Genomic DNA, 6,821 nt, shown 5'->3' on the forward strand with positions numbered 1-6,821 from the left:
TAAGAGTCCAGAGAAAGGGTGAAAAGAAGAGAAGCATCCTAAGGAAAAGGGAGAAGTTGGAGGGAGGGAGCTGAAGACCATCTCCCTTAGAACAAATCCAGATCATCTCATTTAGAAGGCTCTGCTTTAAAGACTGTAATTTTAAAGTCTGTGTCCCAAGCCCAGGTGGCTCCTCTCCCACAGAACTCACACAGGGGTGACTTGACTCCTGCCTACACAGACTTGGCTTTACACCAGGTCCTGGGAACAAACATGTTCATCGTCAGTGGGATTTGAGGAACTAGCTAATCACCGAGGCACTGGAAGTTTCCTCTGAACAATTACATGTGCCTCATCAGCTGAGCCTTGGTTGGTTAGAAGGATGCTGGGCTTGTGTGCCATTCATTTATCCAGAAAACAATTATTTAGTACCCACTCATGGGCAATCCACTCTTCTAGGTCCTGGGGACCCAGTAAAACATTCACACATCCTTTCCATGGAGCTTGAAGTCTACACGGGGAGGCAGCATGAAGAGGGGATCACACAGGGGTTGTACTAAGTGTGAAACCCAGTCAGGTGTGGAGTGTGCGGGACAGGTTAGGGTACGGTTCCCTAAGGAAGTGGCATTTCATGCCAAATCTCAATGACAAGTGGGGATTAGCCAGGTGAAGGGTGAGGGAGAAAGTGCACCAGGAAGAGGAAATGGTATGTGTGGGAAGACCCTGAGGAGGGAAGCAAATGAGCAAGGGTGAAAATAGCATAAAATTAGGCTGAACCCTATGTCCCAGCCGCTCTCCTCCTAGGTATATACCTCACAGGAAAATACATGTTTGAGACCAAAAGTATGTACTGAATATTCAAAACAGCAGTATTGCTAATATCTCCAAACTGGAAACTCCCCAAATGCATATCAGCAGAAGGATGGATATATGAATTATGGCACATTTACTGTTCAGCAGTGAGGATGAGCTACAACTCTCCATAGTGGTGGGTGGAGCCTTACAAACCTAAGGCTGGGTGAGCAAAATCAGGCACAAGCAGGCACTCTTGTGTGGCTGGGCTTACCGGAGTTGCGAACACTGTGCAGTGGGCCCTCTGGAGGGTGAATGGCTAACAGGCTGTTATGAGGGGCATCTAAGGTGCTGGCCACATTCTGTTCCATGATCTGGGTGCTGGTTACATGAGTGTGCTCAGTTTGGGAAAATTCTTGAAGGTGCACACTTAAAATATATGACCTTTCATTTATGTACATTATACTTCAACAAAAAGTTCAAAATAGGCAGCTATACAGGTGGGTAGGGATCTTGTAGATCTGGTCTAGGTCTTGAGTTCCACTCTGCTTCTGTCCCTATCTTGGAAACCTGGGCTGGCTGTTCTCTCTGTACTTCTACCTTGGACAACCTACGTTCCATAAGCCCCACACTGTGACCTGGCCCCACCTCTGCTGCTAGGCTCTGTATTCCCTCCTGCCCACCCACCTGCTGTCCAAGTCACATGCTCTGACTGCGGGCAAGCCAATTCTGTCTGCTTCTGCCGCTCACTCCAGCTCCCCATCTCGTCCCACTTCCTGACAATGCCAGTATCGCAGCCTTCCCTGAGTCTAAATGGCTGATTTCATTGGAATGTGAAGGGAAAATATTTGTTTCTACTTCATTTGGCTCAACCCTAAGATGCCACAGATGAGATCTCACTTCAGATCTTACTCAGATTGCTTTTAAAGCTCAATATTTACCTCTCTCTGCATCAGAATCCTTGCTTAGGGCTCCTTGTTAGACGACAAAATAATAACCCCATAGTGTTTAAGCTACTTTTGTTTGGCTATTCTGTTATTTGCTGCTGCAGGCATTCCAACAGGTACTCTGCAGTTCTACTATAAAGCAGCCACTTCCTGTTTTCCTTTTATCTCCTTATACAAGGGTTGGTACATAGCATTTCTGAGCATGGAGAGGTGTCTGTATTGGGAGGCAAGAGACCTGAGATTTAACACTCTGTGAAGCTTAGTATCAGACCTTTCAGTATCAAAACAAACAAAACAAAACAAAAACAAAAACAAATGAACAAATGTGTGAGTGAAGAAATAAAAACTTATGTAGGTGACCTGATTTTAAGCAGCTTATATAAACTCTCAGTACTTCAATTTCCTTGAATGTTAACTTTGAGGGTCACACCAGCTGAATACTTCCCACGTTTCCATTTCTTTACTACTTTCTTGATTTTTGCCATATATTCATGCCACTTGAATTGCACTGTTTGTATTTAAGCGTATTTCCTTTTTCAAACTTAAATTTATTTAATAAGGAAGTATTATATCATTACTTTAAGTGAAAAATCAGAATCACTCTCAACCTAAAGAAGGTAACTATAAAAATAAGTACAATGTAAACAAAACCAGTTGATTCTGGCTAAATCCTGTTGAATGTGGAAGGCAAAGGGAGATAAGCAATCACTAGAGGCCTCCCTGTTGTAATCAGAAGGTTTAAAGAGAATTCAAAGGGTCTCACTATTTCATTGTGCAAACCAGTATTATTTCTTGCTCTGCCTACACACCATCTAAAATCATCCTGCAAAGCGCTGGAGCAGGTACTGTCCCACATCCTGGGAAAATTGGTCCAGTGATCCCTTAGGATCTGGCTAGCAAAAAGCAAGGAAGTGGACAAATAGTGGAGGTGAGGGTTGGTATAAGTCACTCCCTTTGGCTAAGGGAATAATGTGACATAAACACTTTTGTTTGCAAGTATCAACTGATCCTTTGTCCCTGCACTCTACTTCCCTTTCTTTCATTGTTTGAATGAGAGTAGCAACACAGAGCTGTCCACAACACAAGGATAAAGAAAGAAAGAGCTGATGGCCTGTGCACCTCACCTGCCAACCTTGCCTGACCTAGAAGTGGTCCTTGCTCTTCCCTCACCCTCCATGCCCAACACCATCAAGACACAGTAAGAGCCTCGAAGTCCTCTCTGTGTCAGGGCAGCTTGTTACAGTCTTATCCTGTTCTCAAATGAAAACCAGATTCTCTAGATCTTTGTGTTTTGCATTTAGGCTAGATGGTGAGATCTTTTCAGGGTACTGTTCCTAATCTGTAAGGAAGTGAGTTATGAATGATGAATACTGTAGATCATCTTGTTTGTGAAGGTACCTTAATATGCTGAAAGTAATATGAAGCCATATATCTTTCCAGATCTGGATATATATGTTCCAGATCCTGAAACAGCTTAATAGACTCCTCCAACCCCTTCAGTTATTGTTGGGGTTCATCAAATAGAATTCACAAAAAGACATTATGGCTTTTGACCAAAACAAAAATTTCCTGTCTCTGATTTCCTGTAATTTCAAAGCTATTTCCCTTCTGTCCTGTAACTTGTAAACCCAAATCCCCAAAGTGAAAGAGGCCCTATATCTTGGCTTTTTCCATAGCCCTATAATAAATAATTAATATCTTACTGTTTTATAGTGTTGCTTTGCCCTCAGCAAGGATTGCAAGACATTGCACATTCCACAGACTTTTGTGGATGCTCCTTTAGTTCTCAAGGAAGCCAACATTGTCAGTCATTTTAAGTTTTAATTAAGATGTTCAGAAAGAATAAAAAGCCTGTAAAAGATTCTGCATAGTTTATGACTAATATTTCTTAAAGCAGGTACTTATTTTTACCTGCATATTAACTGAGGCTTCTATGAGCTTGCTTTTTTAACCCATGATAACATTCTTGCCCACTTAGCTTTAGGTGGCCTCCAGTTACTTAAGTCATTTTAGAAAATCATGTCTATTTTATTCTTAATAACTTTATTCCTGTTTCTGTCTCCCTCAAACTTCTAGAATATAAGAGATGATGTATGTTCCTTTTCTCTTGGTTTGTCATTGGCCAAGTCAGCATTTTTATGATGTCATACAGAAGTCATCATAGTCCTAGGACATTACAATGTTGAAATATTTTGAGAAATGACACATATCAGATTCTGGTTTTGGAGAATTCCCAGTATATATTAGTCATTTAAAGACTTAAAATCTCAGGGAGCTAAGAAAATAGTTTAACATTTTACCAAACCCACATTAACTCCTGAGTGGTAGGTTTGGCACAGGTGTTCAAAAGCTATTTCTAGAACTCAATGTATACAGATTTGGGCTTAAAGGGAGTGTGGTAGTTTTAAAATGTGGTCTCAAATTCTTTGACACTCCTTTCTTCAAGAGTAGGGGGTGCCTATATCACTCTGAATCTGGGTGGGTTTGTGAGGAATTCAAACAATAGAGTACAGCAGAAGCATGCACTGTGCCTAGATCACACATGTCCCTGTAGCTGTACCATGTTCTCATTTGGAGTCTCAAGTCACCATGGAAGATGTTAAACATCCTGAGACTACCATGATGATGAGACTACATGTAGTTGTATTGATCAGTGGCTAAGCCCAGCTGTCCAGCCATCCTCTATAAGGTGCCAGCACGTAAGTGAAGTCATCTTGGATCCACCAGACCCAGCTTATGCACCAGCTGAATATCACCAGGAGGCCTCACTCAATTGATGCCATGTAGAATAGAAAGATCACCCAGTTGAGCTGTGCTTGAATTCCTGACCTACAAAATGGTGAGAAAAAGTGAAATAATTGTTTATACCTCAAGTTTTGGGTTAGACTGGGTCAAGGAGAGTTGTGTTCTTAGGTGTAGGAGAGAAATCTGAGTGTCTTCTCTGAGACATTCTAAAGCTAGAAAGGTCAGAGCCCATCAGGGAAAGCTTACAGTCAGGGGACACCTAACGATCAGCTCTTTAATTAGGTTTGGTGAGTGCAGTCATTGGTTTAGCATTAAGCAAAAGTAATGATGAGAGTAAGAACAATTTGGAAATGAGAATATCTTTGAGGTGATACCTTCATAACTTACCTTCTAAATGGATGTGCTAGGCTGAGGCAGAGCAATCCCTTTGCTGTGTGGACATAAATCTTCTGATATAGCTATCAAGGAGTCAACCATACTCTCCTACCACAGGGTCTTGGTACCCCTGTCACAGATATAATCATGCATTAGATGAAACATGGAGAAGATTATGATGTCCTTATGCCTATGGGGAGAAAAGAAGTGACAGTAGTAGGAAATTCATGTTTAGAAGAGTCAGAGTAGTTATGATTACTCATTGGCCAATGCTTAAACTGTTGTGTTTGGAAATGAGGCGTATCACTCTATCTGCCCATCAAAGTTCAATTATCAGTGCTAATAGAAAAAGAACAGGATCATAGTAAATGGAAAGGAGATCATAAAACCCAAATTGCTTGATTCATTTCCTCTAAGATTCTGCCTTCAGTGTACTCAGGAACCACCCAGCGGTATTCTAATGACCTATTAGTTCCCATGCTTTTACCTCTGACTAGTCTCCCAGGTTGTCCGTCATAGTTCTTCCCTCTGTGCATGTCACACACATGGATGTATCCATCAGGAGCGAACTCCTCCCTTAGCCAGTCCTGCGACCTTCCTATTAACTGCATTCTGAGGCTGCTCTCCAAGTGAGCCAGACACAAATAATTTGGTGCCAGACTTTGACATGAATTAAAAGATGGAGGATGAAGGAGAAAATGTGCCATTCCCTTATAGTCCCCACAGACACATGTTAAAATGGCTGATTGTTATGTGCAAACACTCTCGTATCCAGTTGGTCATTAGAACTTGGCAATGCCATCTCCTAAATGTATTATTAATCCAGTACATCTTCTCAACACTGCTCTATCTCGGACACTCATCATCTCTCTCTTACATAACATTTGCCTTCTGACTCATCATCCTTCTTCCAGTTTCTCCCCAAATGTTGCCTGAGGATTTTTTCTAAAGCACAAATCCAGTATATCACTCTCCTGCATAAAATCCTCCTATTACATGCAGGGTGAAGTCCAAATTCTATAGTATTATAATAATCCAATGAGGAAAAAAGAAACTATTCTAGGTTTCCAAATACATGGAACTTAACAGAGGGAATTGATTACACAGCTAATGAAAGAGCTAAGAAACCAAACAGGATGATAAGGCAATGCAGATATTATCAAGGAGGAGGAGGGAGCTAGATCATTGAGGAAGAAGCCCTAGGAGGAGCTTCAAGCTGAGATCATTGAGAGAAAAGCTCTAAGAGGAGCTTTAGCCAGAGAAAACAGAGCAGATGCGGGAGAGGCCACTCAACGCTGAGCAAGAGAGAAACACCCACACTGGTTCTGTCCATCTTCCACACTCCAGTTCTCTATCTGTACCTTCCACTGTAAAGTGTAACCTTTCCAGAAAGCCAGTGGGCATAGGATTTTACTCTGGTTGCTTGCAGAGCCAAGGAAGGGTAGAAATGGAACTGAAAGCAAAGGGAAATAACTGGCACAATGACATATGGGACCTTCGTGGTCTAAACCTCTTTACATGTCCATTCTCATGTTTCACCATCCTCCAGCTTCTCTTTTCCCCCAGCTACACTGAACAGCTCAGTCTCATTCTCTTGTATAGTAGTTGAATTGGCACATGTGATTCCTTGCACTTCAAAGGTCCTCTCCTAGAGCTGGTCAGGGGACTTATAAGTACTTGTAATTCAAAACCCACCTCACTATCTTCTGTACTAAAGTTTTCCATAGACCTCTTCAAATTAGAGTTGATCACCCTTTTATGTGTCCTACCCCTACATCCTTATTATAACATTCATCACATTGCATTATAAGTGAGGCAGATAACTCTTATTTCTGTTTGCCCCAATTTTTTCTCTCTTATAATATGAAAGTCCCTGCTTTTCTTTTAGGAGCCTCCTCTCCTAATTTATGTGATGCTAGAGAGGATTTCAATCACATGGATTTATCTCCTTGTTCTGAGGCTGGCTTATGATCTGAGGTGAAC

This window comes from Manis pentadactyla, chromosome 8 (genome assembly GCF_030020395.1).
Source record: "Manis pentadactyla isolate mManPen7 chromosome 8, mManPen7.hap1, whole genome shotgun sequence".
Classification (NCBI taxonomy): Eukaryota; Metazoa; Chordata; class Mammalia; order Pholidota; family Manidae; genus Manis; species Manis pentadactyla.